Source organism: Poecile atricapillus, chromosome 4, assembly GCF_030490865.1.
Source record: "Poecile atricapillus isolate bPoeAtr1 chromosome 4, bPoeAtr1.hap1, whole genome shotgun sequence".
Taxonomy (NCBI): Eukaryota; Metazoa; Chordata; class Aves; order Passeriformes; family Paridae; genus Poecile; species Poecile atricapillus.
In genome coordinates, this window is record NC_081252.1 from 27740137 (window position 1) to 27763649 (window position 23513).

Consider the following 23513-nt stretch of genomic DNA (forward strand, 5'->3'; position numbering starts at 1 on the left):
TCCAGAGCCGAGGCTCCTGGACCTTGGAATGAGTCCTTCGGTTGGCAGCCAGTTAGGCAACCTGCTTCTCTCAGGCCCCCTCCCTCCCACAGGCTGAGACACGGATTTGTGTCTAGTCTACCTTTTTGGGCAGGATTAATACTCAAAAAAGCATGTGATTTAATGCACGCTTTTTAACAAACAGAGGGAGCTGTGACTGGTCACAGGTGTCTTCCTGGGGGCTATTGCTCAAGTGCTTTAGATAAAAATGCTCGTGCTGCACGACAGTAACCCCAACTCAGCAAACACCCGTACAGTCATCCTGTAACTGCCTTTTACAAAATTTCTTACATAGCCATGTAGTGGGCAGAGAAAGCATGTTTTCAAAGAGTTTGGGGGGTTTTTAAAGATTGTCATGTAGATCACTGCAGAACTATGCTGAATGACATGAGCTGAGGCACAGTTCCGTATTCCAAATTTTCTGAAACCAGAATTTTGTACCGCCTGTGCCAAGCAGTTCGGGTAACAGCACAATGAAGGACGCATGGTTAAAAAGATACTTCATGAGCAGCAGAATTGATTCAGATAAATCCTTCATTAAAAATTTCCATGCCACAATGCACAAAGCATCTAGCAGGAAAAAAAAAAAAAAACCCACAAAACAAACATAGCTGTTATAGCAGCCTAACCTACTACTGGGAAGGGGGGAAGAAAATCTAGAGAGCGACAATAATATTAATTCTAATACTGAAAAGCCTGCCACTGTTTCTGAATTAAAGCCGGAAACACTGATATACTTTTACACTTCCATCTTGCTTGGCTGGCGACAGCTAAAACAACTCAGGCACAACTCAGCTATGCATTGTTCCAAACGTCCCCAGTGTCCCCATCTGTACTGGTTCTACCACCAGCAGAGGCTGAAGATGCTCCACCCTACCCACTTCTCTACTTGCATGTGCATCTTGGCTGTCTTCCAGGGAAATCAACACAACATTCTCTTGCTGCTACGGGAATTGCAACATTCATTGGGCAGCAGCTATGTTAGTAGCAAAACTGGAACCTCCTACAGTTTCTACTTCAGTGTATTTGTTTCTAAACACAGCTCTAGTAACAGTTGATTATTGCATTCATTCTGAAACTTCAAACATCTAGATTTGAAAAGTGCCTTATGACCAACAGATAAATTGGAAGTAACTGCAACCTGGCTGGAACAGGTAAATCAAAACAGGTTGCATCAAGATTTGTCAGTGCTCTGTTGTGCAAAGCCTAAGAGTTCATCTCAAAATTGATTAAGACTTCCCTTTTTAGCAGAAATGTAAAAGATCATTTAAATTAGTACAATTAAACTCATATTTGCATTCATTCTTAAGCCCATATTTGCATAATGCTGAAAAAGGAATTTCTGGATAATTCCATTACAATTTATTCTCTGTTGGCAATCCCTGACAGAATGAAAATCCTGCTTTGGTTCTGAGACACGCCAAAATTTTTCCTCACGGAGTGATGCATTCATACTACTCTAGTTTAAAAGAAGTTCAAAGTTTCAAAACTGTCTGTCACTGAGAAAGCCTGCAAGAGCTAGAAGGGCACACTAACAGCAAGACAAGAGGTCATGTACCTTTCAAACTGTATGTGCAGCACTTGAAGAATAACTCCAGCTTTTATGTATATTTTTGTGATGTACAGACCTAACCAGAGAGTTTGATCTTTGTTAAGTCAAGTCTGATAAATCTTAGGCAAACACTATCAGAGCCAAATTTTCCTTCTAAAACTGAAAGAACAATCTGTTTGTACACAGCAAACCAGGTATTGCCCAACAGTACTTCACGGTCCTGATTCACTATTGTTTTGTTCCTGCTTTTCTTACACCTGTGAGATGTTGCTGTTACATTTGAACTACCACAAAGTGCCAGGGCACCAGATGGTGTCTGGCAGTGGGCAAGATGACAAATTAATCAGCTTCCCCAGTCTTATACAGGGCCAAAACCTCTCTGGTGTGGGTTTCTTTTAAGAAACTCACTAACTTTGTAGCTAATTACATCAAAGCTAGCATGATTTGTTATTTACTTACCACAAAGTCAAAAGAACCTTGTTTGCTGTCTTTCAAACAACTGAAAAAAAAAATCTGTTTGAAAACAGAAATCATAATTCTGTCATTTGGCAGGTAAAATAGACACACCCATCCTTTGTACTAAGATTTTCACCTTTTTTCTCTCAACGCTTGTTTGAATTAGCTATATAAATAGGATTTAAAACTTATATCCTGTAACTAAACAGCCTTGAAGGAAATAGCATACAGCAATGGATATTTTGGGGAAGTACCCAGGTCAATGAGACTGAAGCCATTTTTCACATACTTTCTCTAAATAATTCTCTTCGCTGGGGTGAGTGAATTCCCAGCAGTTCCATTTGTTCATTTTTAAGTTGACCAAAGAGACTCAAATTCTCACAGCCACTATACTTTAACTTCCAGAGACTCATTGTCATTAATTACAGATGAACAGTATGCTAAGATAGATATCCAATATTGCAAGCTCAGGGATCTTGCAGTTCTCAGTTATATGCTCTTCCAAATACTGAAAGGAAATTCTGAGATCAGAGCTCTAGACACACAGTCCAAAGTGTTCTGTGAATTCTCAAAACCACCAAAGCCAAACAAAAAACACTTTGGCTTAAAATTCTTAAGATATATAAGCCTGAATCGCATCAATCTGCAGATCTTGACTAATATTTGAAAGCTTGGGTACACGGACTGGCACTGGAAAAGTTTTCTTATAGATCATAGTAGAAAAGTTTCTGAAGCTAGAAAATTAGAAGGGATCTTTATTTTGAGGCACAAAATTCCTTGTACTGTACAACTTTCAAAGGAAAAAGTGGGATCTCAATTTTCACAAAATAGTTTGACTCTGTAATTCAAATAATTTAATAGCAAATTACAAGTGCCTGGGGCACGATATGGACCTCGAAGTACGAGAGCTATAATGGCATTGGTATGGTAAATCAATCATAAACTGCTTCTTTTCTTAGGCTACACCATCAGTACCATTCTTGTGCTGTTCACTACCATCAGAGTCTTGGATCCCACAAGAGGTTAACTTCATTCATACCAAGAGGTATTACTTGTTCTGCAACCTACACTAGCCAGTTCATTAGCCCTCCCTGTGAAACTAAAATACAGTTTCTGATAAGAAATGTGATACATTTTCTCCTTAGGACTAATTATTGTTTAAAAATATCTTTAAAAACAAAACCTCTGTAATAAAATAACTCTTAAATTCTTCACAATTTAGATTTTCAGTTATAGAGATATTTAAGGATCTTCAACCACAAGGACAAGAATTGTCTTTAATGGAGATATGCAGATGAAATCATCTTCAGTTCATAGCTGCTCATTAGAAAACTTGTAAAATCCCACTGACACTTTAGAAATATTATCTGTACTCACCTTGCTAGCATAGGGTCAAGATTATTTAGACCCTCTTGCTACCGTCAAAGCTTAAAGGTGTTTGGAATCTGAAGTTTTAGCCTAAGACCATCTCTAATTTTCAGTTGGTAAACAGGCATCTCATTCCCAAAGCCAGAAGCTGTTGGGCTACAGATTTGGATGGTATGAAGTGAGATAGTGCCTGGAGAGCTGAGCCAGCCTCAAAGCATCCTAGATAGGTGTGCAGAGAGACAGGAAGTAATAAATTGTCTTAAAAATATAGCAGCATTCACCATGAAGATGAACACTGCTCATTTTGCTTCTCATTGCTCAAATAATCTTTACCAAAGGGTCATCTTCTAGAAAAAAATACAGGTCTTCAGCAATTTTTTTTGGTGAAAAAAGCAAACCAGACACTACACATTTTTATCAGTTAAACTTCATCTTGTAGGAAAAGGGAAGTTCAGCATGTTGGAGTTCTTTTTCAAATCTAATTTTTAAAGCGTACCATCACAGAAAAGAATTTTTACATTTAAAAATTCAAAGTGAATTTTAATAGGATTTCAGCCTAGTCTCCCGAAGTCTTGCAAACACACCTTTAAATTTAAATTTTCTATTATTCTAAAATTAGCTTTAACAACTTGAAAGCCTCAAAACCACTGATGAAACAATACGTGTTTTGTAGGAACATACCGAGAAGTGACCTCTTACCTGCTGATGACCTCTAAATCCACCAGAGGACCCCAGGGGATGGTCGGTACATGACTGAAAGCTACAAGCTCAGATTCTATTCACATATCTGCACTGAATTGTATGTATCTAAAGAACAAGGGTTACCCCAGAATAAAGGAGAAGCAGCCATTTGTCAATATTAGTTCAATTAGATAAGCACAGTGGTGTCAGCAGGATGTCTGAGACATAACATGCCAGCGTTGTCTTTCACAGGCTGGATTTTGCAGGGATCAAGATGACCCCTGTGAGACAGCAAACCAGCTACAGGAGTCCTCTAGGCTTTTCCCTCATAATCCAGTAGGATGAAAGAGTAAGTAGAATTTCTGGGGAGGCCCCAGAGCAGTCTTTCCAGCTTCTATCACAGCATCCAGGCGGAAACCAATTGTTTAGGACACTTTTCTAGATAAGTGGCCTTCAATACATCAGTCCCTCCCTTGGAAATACAGCTGCTAAATGTGCTTGAAATAGCAAATTCTTACTGAAAACATGAACAAAGAGCTCTGAGTTCATGTCAGCATGCTTAGCATATCTACAAAATAGGTGCTATACCAGTCCCTGAGACTGGCAGCTGTGCATTTAACCCAACTTAAGTTTTCAATAAACACTAAAATGAGAGGGCAGAAAAGAGCATACCAGGTACATTTTACTTCAGAGGAAAACCACAACTGCAGCTCAAACCTTCCTATTTTGGAATGCAGTGACTAGCATAGAGCATCAGGCCCTTCAGTCACTTTTCTTTGACACAATTAACACTGACATTTTAGAAGTTCTAATTAGCAGACACTATGCCAAGCCTGCATGAGTTCTTAAGTACTGTCACCATGCCGAGTTTTATTTCAGGATATACCTGAACTGTGGTGCTTTAACCTATAAAAAAAATAGCCCACAAATGACAAAGTATCTAAATCTGAGATATGGCTTTTAATGAAGTATTAGTTCAGTCATTTTGGAGCTATTACTTAAACACAGAAAACATCTCAGTTTTAATTCCATCCTGAGTGTACTTTTTTATCTAATTGCAGGTATCTGCAAATAATCAAAGTTAACCCGACTTCAAAGATATTTAGTATCATTCTGCTGCAAGACCAGCAACATCATCACAATGGAGTGCCATTTCACAAAACATGACTATGCATAAATAAACACAAATAAGGGAGGCATTCAGCATATTCTACCACTAAGCAATTTATAGGAAAATCTTTAACATATGCAGACAGAGGTACAAGGACACCTCTAGGCTACATTCTGCACTTGAATCCTGGGTTCTGAATGGTCTAGTAAAGAAAGAAGAAAAGAACATTGTATTCAGTGTTATCATAATTTGAATCTTCAAATTTTCCAGAAGTTATCTTAGGAATCTGAAAGCTATTAATAACTTACGTATGTCAAGGATTTTCAGAATGCTTGTGCCTTAAAGTAAATTCACACAATTCAGTAAAACAGAGCTATTATTGTTTTGATGTTCTCTACACTTTCACAAAGGTCATGGATATATCTGACTTAGGGGATTTAGCTGAGATGATGCTTATGTGCTAAAAATCATGGAGTGAAACAAGCCCTACTAGAAGGGTAATCCTGACACTAGGTCTTCCTTCAGCAACTAGAACTGAAGCACCAGAAAAATATATAGTTTGGTTACATGTATACATCCATAAATAAATTCAGCTTACATAACAGCATGTTCTACAGCTTAGTAGAATTTACAGGGGCAAGAGCCCCTCTGTGAGAGTTCCTCACCTGCAGAAGGAAGCAATACTTCTAGCAAGCAGCTGTTCCTCAATGTTCATTCACTAGTTTTTCCTTTCTGTCCCCAACAAATTTCCTAGCAAGTAGAATATTTCAGCTATTTCATCTACTCACAGTGCCCTGTTTTCCAAGATATTTCACACTATTGAGCAGAGTAAGAGAGGATATGCAAAATTCATATATTTCCTTGGCATTCTGACTTAGCAGTATTGTGTATATGTGCAGTGGCATTTCACTGTTGTTCAGCTGATTTGTCTGCAGTAGCAAAAGCAAAATGAAGTATAAACGTCTGAACCTTCTTTCATTGGTACACAAAGTTATAAAATGTTAACAGAATAGTTATTCCTGTGTATAGACACCAGTAAAGCAGGTGTTTCATGTGCATCTAACTAGACAACTTTCAGATTTGAGCACTTGCTGCTTATGTAAGAATTCCTAATGCCATTTTAAATTGGTATGGCACACACATTTTAAGAGTTTTATTTAGTGTTTTAAGAGTTTTATTTAGTGATGGAGTTGGATTTTACAGTGTGTGTGTGTGTGTGCGTGTGTGTGCGTGTGTGTGTTTATGTGCTTTCAGGTATTTTTGGGAGTGGGAGTTGTTGAGGAAAACCATTTGTAAGTGATAGCAGATTATCATATTCAACTGTTTTGGCTTTAAAACCTTGCACTCTCTTTTAGGCTTAACATGATTAAAACCTGCTGAGGCAGGAGTACAGCCAGCTTTGCTGAGCAGTCTTTATACACAATTTGTACAGAAGGCCAAGGCTGGAGTCATGAATGTAGCAGAGCACTGATACTAGAAGAGTTGTGAGTTTACAGAAACAAAAAATTTCTATGACTAAAAAAATATACTAAAAATAGAAGAATATTTTGGAAGATGAACATTAACATATCATCAGGTCAGAGTACTAAAAAACACCCTCTAAAGAGACACCACCTTTGTTTACCTCAACTCAAACATGTAAGTGTGTGACTGAAATCTCAAAAAGTAATTTAAAAAGTGAGGAAGAAACTACAAATAAACCAAAAAAACACCACAGCCTTCCAATGTGTATTTACTACCAGCTGTGGAAAACTGTGGAAAGTGTTAAATTGCCTAAAGGATAACACAGTACAAACATTTGACAAAGAATACCCCCTGAATAAGTTACAGATTAAAAAAGTTACAGATTCACAACTGCAGGTCCCATAAAAAATTTGCCAAAAAATAAAACCAGAGAACTAGTTCAATAACACTAACTTCAGGAAGCTGGCTGTAGAAGTGTTCAATTACTTTACAGCTCAGTTCCCACACTGGATTCTAAACATCCTAACCTTTAAATGCTGTAGAGGATTTACACAATTAACACTTTGAAAGGTCTTTCAAGAATAAATACACTACAAGAAGTAATTTGTGTCCATTTGTGCTCTCTGAGTATAAATCAGAGTAGAATCTCTCTGGCAAAGGACGGAGGATGAAGTAGAGGATGAAGTAGATGAAGTAGAATCACGATTTATGTCAAGAATTAAGAGTCACAGTCTCTATTTGCTTGGCCAACAAAAGGAGTTCCCTCGAGCAAGCCTAAAAAGCAGAAAAGAAATATAAGAATTCAGGTCAGCTCATTCCCTTTTTTATGAGCTTGTGAAGCTAGACTGTGGATACAATTTTCTAAACTCTAGACTGTAGAAACAGATAATAAGTTGCTAGAAATTAAGAAGTGACCTCTCTATATCCATTTCTATTGTTATCAGAGTATGTCAACATGGACAGATTATAAACTCATTCAAAAGTAATTCTTATTTTAGCAGAACTGAAAAGCTTTGTGAGCAAATGCTTATAACTGTAAGAGAACCAATTGAAAAAGTGGCCTTAAGCAACTACCCTAGAAATATAAAATTCATTTTTGGGTGTGAGTGCAGACAGGACAGAAAAGCATACCCACAACCAGTGAGTAAGCTTCATAAGTAAGCAATTATCAGTCTAGCACTCAACACCACAAGTTGTTGAGATTCCTAGCATAGTTGCTGGTGGTTAATTATGATCCCTTAGGAAAGAAAGATTCACCCTGTAAATAATCACAGTTCAGTCCTCACTAAAGAGCCGGAAAGCAATACTTTAATAGCACTAAGCACCTCAGGTGTGACATCCATCTGAGAATCTCAAGATCATTGAATTTTATAAGCTCATCTTCCCCAAACCTTTGAGTGAAAGAAACACTGCATTAGTTTGTTCTGACTGGCAAATTTACAAATAGTGTCATTCAGTGACTTAAATGCAAACAAGTGCATGGAATCCATTTTCTGAACTCTTAATGCACATCACCCCCTGGTGCTCTACAGAGCAGGTCTTCTGCAAATACTTCCACATGGGCAAGGCTGTGTATAGGATTAAATGCCTAAACAAGAGAAGCAGAAGGTGTTAACTTCAAATTTGCGAGGCATGTTAAGCATTTTACCAAAATTTTATGATTTTTTTTTTTTTTTTAAAGTAAGTATACTTCAGGGCACAGAAAGTAACTGTATTTAAGGCAATGCTGTAATTGTATTGTTTGGGAGTGAAGAAGCAAAGGTAAACATTGTTTCAAAATAACATGGGAGAGGCACTTCTATTTCCAGCAACACATTACTTAACTGTGGAAAGAGATAGCCCCTAAATGATCCAAACTTTTAGCTGATCTCTTTAATAAGAAAAGCATTAATCACTAACACCTGTGAGATAAAGGACAGGCAAATGATTTTATGCTATGTCACTGAAATATCTGTCATCAGTGAAATATCTGCCATCAGGTCAAATGGCAACTGCCAGGAGGTCAGACAAGTTTTCTCCCAAAGACCAGCTGAGGTAGAGCATTTAAATGTGATCTTTTTATTGTACAGCCCAGAAGGAAAAGGAGGGGAGTATTTGGAAAGCATCAAGTAACTATTGGGAGAGGGAGGGGCCAGAAAGGGAGTGCTGAATCTGTAACTACATTGGCAAAAGAATCCAACATAAAATAAAGGATAGAAAATATGCTCCTGCACTCTAATCTTTTCATGTTTTTGTCATTGCCAACATACATATGACAGTAAGAAACATAATGATCCCAATTCCTGACTTCACCATCTACACAGTGTTTGAGAAATCTGAAGCCATCTCACACAGACTGATAACATCAGAAGCTGTCAGACACGGAAGTGTTTAAGAGAGCAGAACCAGCCAATTTATTCCTGCAGTGCTCAGTGCAGGTGATTACAGCTCAGGCCTAGTAAGCTCAGCATCACCTTACCCTGCCCCAGTGTCTAAAGAACATTATTAAGAACAAAATCATTTATGTGTATTGATCTATATTCCAGCACTTTGAACAGTATTGCTGAAGTATCCCGTATTACAGCACTCAAGACCAAACAACACACACAGGTTTTGCACAGTAACACTTAAGGAAATGTGACATTTTAGGAATTTCCAAGGCCTAAACCTTTCAAGTGCCATGTAACTTCACACATGCTACATCCTGAGTATTTTATGGCATTCTAGGGGTTATTTTTACTGAAATGTTTAAAATTTTTGTTGTGATGAATAATAATGTTTGCTTTATCTTTTACTTATTAAATGTACAGCATAAATTCAATAAATAGCCATTTGGTTGACTGAAAATAACATCAGCAAAATAAGTAATACATACCTTTGTTTATGGAGAAGAGGTTCTGTCACAGTGTCAGCCAATACATATTGTGACTATGTACTCGAACACTTCTCAATGCTTCCATCTTCTCAGACACACTATTTTCTTACTGTTTATAAAGCAAACCTCACCCCTCTGTGTCCTTCACTTGACTTGGTAATATGAGAGTGTTTGAAATTTGAACAAAACCTCCTTGTCTTGGGAGTACAAGGGGCGGGGGAAGATGCAGTTGGAGCAATAGGTGGTTCTTCAAGCATTACACCACCCCTCTTGATAAAAGCCAAAGGACAGGACAGTAAAGAAGCCATTCCCAGGCAACTGTTCCTGGGTCACTTGTCTCCAGCTCCTTCCCCATACTTTGTTATGGAGTTTTCTGGCAAGTGTACTCTAAACTGAAAATTGCTTCACTGTTTTTATTTTTTCAAAATAATGGAAAAATGCAATGACTGACACCTGCCCTAACATTACCCACATTAAATGGTGACTTAATGTTGCCAGACAAAAGCTGTACATATACACAAGCTTCCTTTTGGTCTTTTTATTGAAGCAATAGGATTTGATTTATGAAATAACTGGCAAGGATAAGGTCCTATAGCACAAACTGATAGGGGGTGATCATAATGCAATACCAAAGGAGAAACATCTTCATCTGCTGCAAGATTTAGGGAATAAATAACTTAGTTTCCTGTGAAGTCATTCCCATACTCCAGTATGTGAAAACAACTGTCAACACTCAAGAAAGATTGCGTTAAACAACTGAAACACTCTCAAATGATTTATCCAAAACAAATTTTCATGAGAAAGCTACCACAAATACTTATTCATCTTAACTCTTAAGAATAAAAAATTGCTTTGGTTTTAAAGCCATTTCACATTCTTGAATTCAAACTTCAGAATTAACATTATTTTAATTTAATATGACTAAGTACTACTATGTTTAACACTGAACAGAACTAAGGCTTTGCATTACTAAAACAAAAAAAAAAACAACCTCTTCCTATCTTATGAAGAGCTAGGATTTTGTAGCTTATCTCACAGGAAAAGGACTGGACCAGGATAGGGTACTCACTCTCTCCTCTGAAGTTTTTAAGGAGAAATAAAATTGTTTAGATAACAAAGCAGCAGAGCTTCTGTGTAAGGCCTAAATCAGTTCCATCATTTCTTGCAGATGCACAGACACAGCAAGCAGGCATGGATCTGGACAACAGAGCAGTCACAGAGGGCTGTTAGAAGACAAAAGGGTGGAGAAGAACCTCAGAGACAAATCTCAACAGGAGATGGGATAATCAAATATGCTGCTGAGCAGGGAACTGAGGTTACTCTAAAGCCATACAAAATGAAATTCCTTTCATGCAGTAAAGGCTCATGGCTATAATGCATTTTTATTTTCATCTGTACGATTAGATCACTGACTTGCTTCTTTAGGGCATTTACCTTTTAGTCCTGATACAGCAAACCCACAGTATCAGAGAATACATGGCTCAGCTCCTGCCAAGAGGAGGAGATTCACAGCTGTCCTCTTGGCCTGCCCCCACCCCTGAATCCCAACACCCTGTGGATCAACAGCGGGGGTCGTGTCCCTGCAGTGTGTCCTGCTCTGACAGGTGCTGGCATTTGGCAGCATTCCCAGCAAGCAGGCAGTTATCAGACAGGAAGACTTGGCTGCAAGTCAGAAAGTCAAGCTCATGGAAAGCATAGAAAGATACAGAGGATACAAAGGTGTTAAATCCCTTCTGTCCTTGAACAGCCACAGACTGCTCTACACCATGCTGACTGCCAGCAGTTGCAGGCAATTTTTCAGAAACTACAACACCAACAAGAAAAAATAATTTGAAATTCATCATAGACAAATATTTACCAGAAAATTTAGAGGATGTCCCTTAGCTCTTCATCATCTTCTGACACATAACACACTAAATTATCTGAGGTGCTCAAATCATGCTGTCTGGTTTAGTTGCAGCTTCAGATCTGGCTTGAAGCAGCATACCTACTTTTTTCCTCCAAATGAAGTCTAGCCTGTCCATCCTCCAACATCAGATGCCATCCCTCCACTTTCTCTTGGAATTGCAAGAGCTGTTCTGCTTCCACTGTTTAATAACTGCGACCCTACAGCCTTAGTGCTATACCAACAGGTAGGACTCCCTTAAATCTGCTAAAGACATTCCACTCGCACAGAGCTTGTTTTCAATTCATTCTGTTTAAATGCCAAGAATTCCTCTGCAAGCAGCACACAGAGCAGAAGGGCAAGTTATTTTCCCTTTTCCCTCCTTCTCCCTGATCACACATTTCCAAAACATCAGCACAAGAGCAGTCTTCAATTAGTAAGTCTCAGCTAAACCTTAGAAAGAAAGGATTGTTGTCAATTAAAATTGCTTTGTACCTCAGCTTACTAAACTAATGTTCTTAATTACACCTTAGCAGTGTGGTTACCATAATCAGGAAAAGAGGTCATGAGAATTTACTTTATGTCTTCTCAGCCAACTTCATCTACTTTTAGCATACCACCTTCCCCTGGACTGATGCTAATTTACCTTACACTAAACAGTTACATTGCCTATGCATGTAATCTACTAAACCAGAGATTGATTATCCATAAAAGTCTATTCAAAAATCTGCTTCAAAAATATGATGCTGTCATCCTACCTCAAGCTGCAGTTTTGCCTTTTTGGGTGGAGTTTTACCATATAAAATGGACATTGTAATGACATGGCACACTGCTGTCAGGAAAAACATTTTATATTTCTTAGGTTGATTGACAGGATTATTTGCAGGTACTTGAAAATTCTAAGGTTCATCAAGGTAGAACAATTTTGTCCTTAGAATTCATATAGATCAGCATGGATAATTTTCTTCCAAAATTGTACATGTACTTTGCACAAATGTTAAAACTGCATGAGGTTTAGGATAGTATAAACATGGGACTTGATGACTTGTACAACCTGAGTATGTTACTCTTCAGTTAATTTATAGGCACAGAACTGCATAGAGGACAGAACTGTAAAAGAAGTCAGGGTAAACAGAGACAAACTGAGAGGATTTGAAATATTTGTCCTTAGCTATGAAAATTTAAGTCACAATTTATAGCAATCATGGAGGCCTTTAATCAATGTATATTTGATGTATTTTCAAGACAGAGTTTGTCAAACACCAATGGACTCATTCATAAAACTTAAAATTTGTTATGCAAGTTAATGAAGTCTATCCTTACAATGAAAAGATGAAGTACATTCTGGCACAGTTGTTCTTTTTTTACAGTATAGATACCGAATAGATATAGTTAGGTTTGGTTTTTTTTTTAAATATGCTGAAAACAGTTACTCAACAATTGCTGGGCAAACAGCTAATACATCTCATTTTCATTGGGGTTAGCACACTTTCTAACCCACAGAAGCTATCCTTAATTAGAGAGTAACCGTACTACAAAGTTACATTAGAATCCAATATCTGAAAGCCCTCAAATGTGAGTGGAACATTAGTGTATTTTTAGTGCAGTCTACAGGACTCATTTTAAGGAGTTCATCCCAACTCAGACTCTAAAAGCATATGTACAGTGCACAAAGAACTACTCATGCCAGTGTGTTAGTGAAAACATATGTACTTCTAAAACCTCTTGTGCAAGGACAGTCAGGGTAGACAAGGCCTTTGCATTGCCATTTTATTCCATATCAGACACAGTTAAGAATGCACATGAGTTCTAGCATTAAAGTAGAGGCACAAAGGCTAAGAAACCAAGGACCTAATGAAAGAATTCAACTACAAACCCAGATCTGAGTTTCTGCCACACCAACAATGTGTCTTTCAGTCACTTACAGGGAACACCCAGTACATCAGCCTTTCACCAAGTACTTATTAAGGAGCCATTAATTACCATGTCTCCAAGTGCTAGAGTATTTCGGTTCCCTCTGCTCCGAAACAAGAACTGTTGTTCTTGATAAACCAGAACTGTAACTGATCCTCTGGCTTTATGCCTGACTGTATATTTATTTTAGTAATATAATCTGACTGTGCTGGATGTTTTATAAGAAACATGCTGTTAAAAGGACAAGTTGAAACTTTTTTATTTATTTGCACAACTTAAAACTTGGCTGTCCCTATTGTGGCCTTCTCTGCACAAACAGCAACTCTGGAGGACAAGAAAATTATTTCCACATTATAAATCAGGCTTTTCAGTTTCGTTGTGAGGATTTACTTGAAAAATTAGGCTGTGTGATGTGGTTCCTCAAGTCTAGTTCCCAACATCCTTTTTTTTAAGCCCATCTCCTTCTCCTGGCACCTCTTCTGCATTCTTTTCCAACTGAAGCAGGGTTTCTAATTCATACCATCACCAGCTCCTCTCTTCTGCTGCTGTTTCAGCCCTCCACCTCCTACTGAGGGCACTGAGACCAAACTGACAAGCCAAGCTGATTCAGTCCACAGTTTCTCAGGTGTCCTTGTGCTATGCTTCTCATTCCAGAAGCCATTAAAGATATGCCAGGACTTGTGCATGTGGGCTCCAAGTCACGACTGCCTCACCTAAGACACAATTATGTCTCAATCACTCGGAGATACTTTAAAGGTTGCATAAATATAAAAACTTTCAGACACATTTTATGAATGCCTAAGTTTAGAAAACATTCCTTCTAGGTTAAAGCAAATGAACCTGACATTTGGCTTCTGGATTCTCAAGTAGAGATACTTACAGTGGTATATAGCATAGCATTGTAGCCTTACATAAGAATTTAGCAGTTCATTCTTATGCTGTCATCAGCCATTCTGTCACTACAGAACTGCACTCAAACTAAACCTTGGTAGAAATTTAGCTGCAGAGCAGTACCATTCCAGTGGAGGGATGGGGGGAATGATGTTTTTAGACTTTTTTGCAAGTGATTATGACAATTAGCTAGAATGATATATTATATAGGCGTATAGAACAGTACTTTTCTGTATGTCATGCTGTTGACTAAGTAGACAACTAACTACAAAACATGTATGAAAATAGGCAGCAGGGACCAAATCACCAAACTGGGTTTCAGATCTTTCTTCACTAGATTTACAGCAAGGGAGAGAAATCCATACACTTCATATCTCAGCACAGTCTTCCTACCCTGAAGGGTCAGGCTGTGCTCATGAGTTTATATCATAGGGTCACAATGGACTTGTTTGCAAACACAATAAAACTTTATTGTTTTCCCTCTTCCCAATATCTAGGTATTGCAAGCAATATTGTCCTTAACTACAGATTGGCTACTTAAAAGTAAATATTATCAGATCAACTGCTAAGTACCAGCAAAGACTCAAGAGGACAGAGAGAACAAACCAGTTCTTTTGTACAGTCAACAAAACAGCTGCAATTACTGGTAAGAAGCTTTCCAAACAATTTCACTGCCTCACTGAAGAGGGTCACCATTACCAGACAGCTTAGAGGCCTGGCTTCTTTATTACCTATCTCTCCCAGTTCAAGGACTGATCCTTAAATCATCCTGCTAAAGCAAGTGCCCTAGATTTAGAATACTGGATCCCAATGTCTGATTTTCCTCTAGTCCTGCTATAAAGGACCAGAAAGCTTTCTAGTCTTCAACACGTGGAAGGAAAGAAATGCATGTATTTAAACCTAGAAGGCATCATCCGTGAAGTAGCAGAATTAGTAAGAGCTGTATCTCTCCTTTTTGACCTGTATCTCTCCTTTGCTGCCACCAATACTTTCCCTCAAGCCTTTTACTTCAAGTTTCAGATGCATCTAACCTGATCTCGTTTTGGAAATAAACAGGAAATTCAGTAACAAAGCCACCTAATGTGCTGTGAGGCACACAGCTGGCTCCTTTAACAGCTGAAACAGTAAACAGCAAAGTTTTTTCTCAAATAACTGGACTATTTTGTTGTGTCTTCCCAGCTAGGACATACAATTCAATAGCTATCAGATAGCTCAGAGGTTTAGACTGAGAATCCACAAAGTATTTAAAGTTTGTTGATTGACGTCCAAATATAAAAAATGTTTTAGCACAAGACCCTCAAGAACAACGAACCCTCACAATCCAATCAATTAGCAGAGATAAGAACACATGAGGTCATGGGGAAAGATTTTGTGCTACTATATTACATTATTTTTACCTAGACATGTATTTGAATGACAAGTGTCTCTTCATTCCCATTTTCTTTCTCAAAGCTCTGAAAGGTACAAGCAGTACTAATTTATGCCTACTTGTGAAACCAATGGTTTGTCTAGGAAGATGTCAGAAAAACAGCTTCCTCCACTAGAACTGTTCGACCTGTTCAAATATGAGTCTGTTTGATGACCAAAGTAGTTGTCTTGTCCAGCAGTGGCCTTTGACAGGACATGTAATCAAAGGTTTTCTGAAATGTGAACTGGATAGACAGTTCTTGGCAAGAAGAGGTCTCTTTTGTTCAACTTGAACTTAAAATAAAGACTGTAAGTCAATGCACAACATAAGTAGTAAAAAAATGCAGTCAATTAATTTAGAAGATTACTTTGATGTACTTGTAATAGAAGCATAAAAAAGCATGCAACTTTTAAGAACTATTGAAAACTGGACTGTAAGACCTTTGCTCTTAATAACAAACACATACAAACTTTTATTTAGCAATTTCTGAAGTTTTGCTGACATTTACAAACATAACTGGGAGCAAATCCAAGTCTATGCAATATTCTCTGAAAACATCACTGCTATGAGCAATACTATTTCTGTAATTGTTTATTCATAACACCTTTTTCACCCTCTGGGAATTTTTGCAATTTTTTTTATACCAGCAGTGTTACCTTCTACTTCCTACAAAGCACAGTACAATTGAATCAAATCAGCCATAGGTATCTAATTTCTCCTTCTTTCTGTAAGTGATATAATTTGGTTTCTGTTCAAAAGGCAGTTTTCAAGAAATGACTTTATCTAAAAACATGGAAGGTCATCACTTCACCTAAGCCAGTTTCTATATTAGCAAATTTTAAAAACTTTTCAAGCTTCCTACTTTATAAACCAATTAAGCAAAGATATCTGCAGAACACATGCTCCATCTAGATACATATTCAGATTTAAAATTCAGTCATTACCAAAAAATCCCCACCAACCTTTAATGGTCATTACTGTGGTTCAGAGTTATTGCTTGGGATATTTGAATAGATATTGCAGAGAAAGTATTATTCAGGTAACTAACACTGAGAATTCAGTATCAAAAACCTTGATTGTCCTTAAAGTCAGATGTAATGCTTTAAAAACAATGTTGAAGATCAATGTTTTAATTGTGGTAACACCATGTGTTCCAAGATACATTAGGTGTTGAAGAGACCACTCAAAAGCTCCCTTACAGTAAGTAAGGAGCTTTTTTATACCCTAGCAATATCCTCAAGTGCTTTTACCACTTGGAATATTGGGGATTTTAGAAAAATTCATGTGAAAGACACTTCTTTATATATATATATATTGCTGGAAATAAGGAAAATACTTAGGAGATAGGAAATACTTTGGATAATTATCGTTTCTGCTGAGGATGTTCTTAGGCTGTTTTTGTTTTACCATCACTTTACTGACTGAAAGGGCTTTATTACTGTCCACATCTCATGGCAGCATGCCCACACTTTTTCTTTTTACCAAATATAAGAAATTCATCATAGAAGCATGGAATAGTATGGGTTGGGAGGGTTCTTAAAGTTTATCTCACTCCAACCCCTCTGCCATGGGTGGGAACACCTTTAACTAGACCAGGCTGCTCAAAGCTGTCCTCTGATAGCAGAATGTAAACCCCGGACTACAACCCCATTGTGCTAACGGCTGGACAGACCAAGGCCAGCTCCCACCCCAAAAATCACATTTGAGTCACAGCTGCACCTGCAATATCAAAATGCCCCCTAACATCAGCACACTCTTGCCTGAGACATCCCATACAGACTCTAGATTCTGGTCTCAGTGTTTAGAGCCACCGGCAGCAATTGTAAGCAGGCACAGAGGGCTCTGGCTGATAAGGAGGCAGGATAACAGCAGCAGTCCCCTGGCCCAGCTCTTTATCTTGCCCCCAAACACCCTACCCTTATGCAGAGTGCTGAGCTGCTCACAAGACAGCAATATGAGCAATATGAGCTACTGCAGTTTATTTAAAATAAATTAGCACCACTTCTGGTTTCCTTATTTGTGTCCAGGGCTAACTTCGGACAAGTCCTGTATCACTCCATAATACCAGAGGAACGATTACAACGTATCTTTTTTCTCCACTGGAGACACACTCCTAAGAAATACTATCACTTGCAGCCATTCAGTTAGGAGACATTCAGATGACTGCAGTTCAGAGAAGACCCCTGTGTCCAAGCACTGTGCTAACATTCCTTTGTAAGGAGAGAACACCGCTAACAACTTAGTACCAGTACATGCTCATTTCCCAGTATTCACTTGGAACTGTGACATTACTGAATTGTTTGCAAGTAATACCTACTACTGTAAAAGCTTGCAGAGGGTGAGTGAATGCCTCAAGTGTTTGGCTTTCACCCATCCAGGAAATAAAATAAATGAGATATGAGCTGAAGTCTTGCTGTAAATTTCTACTTTTGTCATACGTTTGACCTTTTTTAAAAATCACCCTCCTGAGACAGAAAGATTTGATTTATGTGTCACATGTTTTCTGAACATACAAGAAAATTTCTCAGAAAGAAAAGCGTGTGGACTACCATGAGTCTCCTAAATGAATGCAAGGTCCCTTCTGGAAGATTCTTGTTTACAGTAAAGTTTAGTCAAACACTTCTGGAGTTTCTTAAAAGAGTAAAAAGCTCCTGTTGTATCAAACTTATAGTAATTATATTCTGTTATGTATCTCCTAAAAATGAAAATCCAGGAACCCCCCAACATAAGCCAACAGCCCTGCCCTGGTTTAAGTATTCTAGGCAATTGTGGATTAAATAGTGATCAAGGATCTGACATTAGCCCAGTTTTCTGCATAAAACTTTGCCACTGAGAGAAGACTATGAATTCTGCAGTTGACTTAAGTCAATGTGACTAATCTTGGTGAAGCTACATCAGTTTCACTGGTGTACAGCAAATTCAGGTTTTGCAGTACACCAGAAGAGGGGAAACACCTCATACTTTCTTTCCTAAGTAACTCAGCTGGGCCGAAGGAGTAAAATTCCTTTCTAGTAGAGTCTTCTTTATGATGTAGATCTGGGAATGGCATTAATGTATACTCCTCTGTAAAAGGCAACTAGCCTGTAACTTATTATCACAGAACCATAGAAGCATTAAGGTATGGGAACTGAATCGGCTGGCATGGATAGCGGCTTAGCTCAGCTGGCTTGTGCAGAAGGCATACCTGAGAGCATGGGAGGCAGGGATACTGAAAGGATGGAAATTAGGATGCTACTGGGATGATTTCATAATAGGCCACGTTGCTGGTTCTGGCTCTCAGTTGGTTCAGGGCCTGTCACACATAAGGTCGTGTCTCTGGTCCATGTTGGTGATTGGACCCCTGTCCCTCAGGTACCCCTATATGTTGCTAAGTTCACCTCTTGGTCTTTGGAGCTTGCACCCAGAACATGCAGTTTCTGCAGTTTGTTATTTTACCATCATTAAAGTTTTATTTTTCAGGCAACTCCATCATTCCCATCCCTCTTTTTTGCCATGCTCACTGGGCCAGACTGGATTTGGGGTCACAGTGAGCCAACTGTGACATTATGGTTGGAAAGAACCTTCACAGTCATGGAGTCCAACCTTTGACCAATCACCACCTTGTCAACCAGACTACTGCACAAAGTGCCATGTCTAATGATTTCTAGCACACCTCCAGGGACAGTGATTCCACCACCTCCCTGGGTAGTCTGTTCCAATGCCTGACCACCCTTGCAGTGAAAACAATTCTTCCTGATGTCCAGCCTGAACCTCCTCTGGCACAGAGTGAGGCCATTTCCTCTCATTAGGGACAAGAGGCTGATGCCCACCTGGCTACAACCTCCTTTCAGGAAGCTGTAGAGAATGATAAGGTCTCTTCTGAGCCTCCTTTTCTTCAGTAAAATTATAATACATTAAAATCAAAGGCAATGGAGTCTGAGTGTGAAATATTTGCTGTATCAGTAACAAGGAAGGTGTGGCAGATGCCATTTCCATGTGTTGAACAATTCTACCTGAAACAGAGACCCCTCCCTTCCTTCTTAAGGGGTTCATAGCAGGCACAGCACACCATGTTCCCATGGAACAGCAGGTCACGTTCAGAACCCATTCAGCAAAACTCATCATGCCTTGTCTGTCATTCACAGGTTTATGGCAAGGCTGCATTCTGAACCCAAACACAAACACATCACATTCAAACACTGAGATTTTTTTCCCTTTATTGCATCTTTCTGCTATCACAAAAAGCACAGAAAGAAACATGCCTTAAATTCACATGAAACTCATGAAATCAGAATTCAACCAATCAACATAAAGACATGTTTTGCAGCTTGCATCTCTACAGTGTATGTCTAATGAAGAATATAAAAAGCAGTGGTATTAAAAGCCTGGTTCTATTTGATTCTTTTCAAAATATGAAATCATTAAATTACACTGTATTTGTCAATTTTGGCAGGAACTACTGCCACTCAAAGGACACAGTGATGATCTACAGAGGAAAGGAAACAATGGGGCATTGCCATGTGCAGGTTTCAGTGGTGCAGGGTCTGAGAAAGTGCTACAGGAACAAGTCACACTCTGCCTTGCCACCAATCACAGAAGCTTTCTAACACTGAAGACACCATTAAAAATAAGCAGGGCTTAGTTTGATGTTTTAAAAAAACCAAACATACCTGTGATTTAAGCTTTTTGTGAGATCTATTTGACTTTTCTCTCAGCAGAGAAAACAGTGTGATATGGCAAGGGTAAGACTTTTTTATTTAGATACAACTGATGCAATAAAATATCTTCACTAACTTATGCACAGTATGAAGCACCAAAATCCACCCTCCTGAAATTACTTTTCATTCATTTGGCACATAAGAATTCATAAAGCATTCCTGGCTTCATTTTCTTCTAGTAATCATTTGTCAATTGATAGAAACACAAGAGATCTTAGACACTTAAGACACCATCAAAAGCTGTAATAGGTTTTTAACAGTAATGCCTTCCTTTCCAAGAAAAGCATGTCAGTCTAGTTCCCCCTTCACTCCTTGTCAATGAAATAAATATGTTTCAAGCAGAGAACAGAAAGCTCTTAACTCTCTTCTCTGTCTGGGTGTGTCTACTATCACTGCCCCTACAGATTGTTCTGCATTATCTTACTGTCCATTCAGATGGGGCTACTACTGGTCTCTTCACATACTAGTGAAAAACAGCCCTAAACTAAAAGCTTACACAATTAAAAAAGGCAATTCTGCAGCATGGGAGAGAAATACCAACTTCACCTCAGATTATATAATTGGGCACAGACAGGTTAAAAACAAATCTGCAATGAAATTGAAGTGTCTCATACTCATTAAATTCTATCACGAGCTGTGTCTAAGCCCTTTTTTTTGGCCTTGGGCTGCATACTCCAGATCATACAGACTGTCCCAGAGATAGTAGCTGAACTGTCCAAATCTTTCTGGAGCACATTAGCCTCACAGAATCTTCCTCGTGTTTCTCTATACAACCACGATTATTTCAGTGCCATAAAAGGAGGACAGAGACATGGGTTGAATCTATTCCTGCAGCACCCCAAAAATAATACATTTTCTAAGTTTCTGACTTCCTAACAAATCCAGAGCCACAAGACATTTCAGTGCTACACATGCCTCACCTCTTGCTACCAATATTTCTCGTGGCTTTAATTTCCTCAGTCTACAGTCAGTCACAAAACTACAGCACGTGTTTCTAGATGACGGCCACAGCAGCTGCTGGCAACACTGTCTTGTTGACTTACATTTGATTTCCAACTTGTATGCTCAGATTATGTGTAAGGCCTTCTTTATTTTGCAAAGAATATATATACATACAAGTAATCACTGGCCAAACCCGGTGACAAATTCAAGCCTGAAAGATCAGTTCATTTGATTTGGATTTGATTGATTGCTACCTTTAAGACACTGAAACGAAAGCAATAGTGTGACAATAAACTTTTTTTTAAAAAAACTGAGGGTGGAGCTCCTATAATTAATAGAAAACTAGCCTGTACTTTCTATACATATGTATATATATACAAATATATTATATTATATATATACAAATATATTGCTATTAAATTAAATCCTACTACTGTAGCCTAAAGCCTGATAAAAACCTCTCGGACTGTTAAATACATGTTTAATAAAAAGGTTTTGCAAGAAGTTACATTTGCTATTGATAACCAGTGAAGCATAGGTCCAAGATCACGTGTTATTTCCAGTACAGGATGATACAAACACCACCACTGAGCACATCTGCACCATGTTGGCTGGTTAAAGATGAGGGTGAGGGGGAAAATAGATAATAGTCTGAGTGGTTTCATTATCTTCTTCTCCATAAAGATGAGTTTCCCAAAAGATGTGCTATTTTCTGCCCCATTTTTAGAGTAAGTCCTTTGAAATCTGGCTGCCATCCTCTGGAAGATAATGGAGCAGAAAGCGAAGAAAAAAAATCTGCCTTTTACTGCAGTAACAGGGCACTTGAACAAAGAGCACAGTTTTAAATTCCCACTCTTGGCAGGTTTTTTTTTTCATGATCTTTTAGGAGTACTTCTGGTTCATCTCTTGCTTCAACCTTTTGCTCCCCCAGTGTCAGGGAGATCAGGGACAGCTACTGCACAGCTGATCATGATCCTTTTTCCAGCTTTCTGGAACCCTCAGTCTTCTTGGCTCACACCGCACATCTGCTCACTTGTACAACAGCATTCATCTCCGTGGTATCAGCAGTAACTCCTTCCTCTTTATACCTGGTGTCTATTAAAGCTATTCATTCACCATGTAATGTGGGGGGAACAGCTTTAAACTGACAGAGGGTAGGTTTAGGTTGGATATTAGGAAGAAAATCATTAATGTGAGTGTGGTGGGACATTGAACAAGATACCCAGAGAAACTGCAGATTCTCAAAGAGAGAGAAAGAGAGCAGAAGAGGGTCAGATGGAACTAGATGATTTTTGAGATCCTTCCCAACCCAAACTATACTGTGACTCTAGAAGACGTGTGCATGTGTATTTTAACATGATATCATTAATATTATTATCATCATTTTATTTATATTTTTATTATAATTATTTACTTCTACTACTACTATTTCTTCTACTTCCTATGCCTCTACTTATAATTATTACCTATACTGCTACTACTATTTCTTCTTATTATTTTTTCTTCATTTTCTTGTTATTATAACTATTTCTTCTTAAGTGCTTCTTCATCTTGCTGGTGCCAGCAGTGGGCCCTAATCCTCGGGCTGTGGCCCCAGGCAGAGCCAGTGGAACAGGCAGCACAGCGCCTGCATGAAGCGGGAGGGACGTTTCTTCTGGGGTTCCTGCTGCTGGCTGAGGACCTCGTCTTCTGCCTGGGGAGCTGAGGGCCTGGGGCAGCTGCGCAGGGCACGCACTGGGCTTGGTGTCCTGGCCTCTGACACCTGCTTCTGGAAGGCAGGAGAGGCTCTGTGTCCTCTGCGGGCCAGGCCTTCCACTTGGGAGGGCGAGGTGAGGGGCGGCCCTAAGAAGTGCGGCTTGGATGCCCCATGCTCAATGCAAGCCTTGCGAGGGGCAGCCATGAAGAACCCACTTCCTGCCAAACCTGCCGGTCTGTCTTTGTCTTCACAGAGCTCAGTGATAGTTACCTCGTCCCTCTTGGCCTCCTTTTGCAGCAAGGACTTGGCCCCGATGTTCTGTTTCCAGCTGTCCTGCTCAAGGTCTTGGTCACCATCACTTCCCCATCTGGACTCCACGGAGGGTCTCTTCTCATTCTCTCTAGACATGTTCTGGCCAACTGAGTCTTCCTCTTGTGAAAGTTCTTGACCAATGTACTCTTCCCAATCTGACACTTCTTGGTAGCTTCCAATATCTCCAGTGGACAGCTCATGCTCGCTGTATTCTTCCCAATCAGACAGCTCATGGTAGCTACC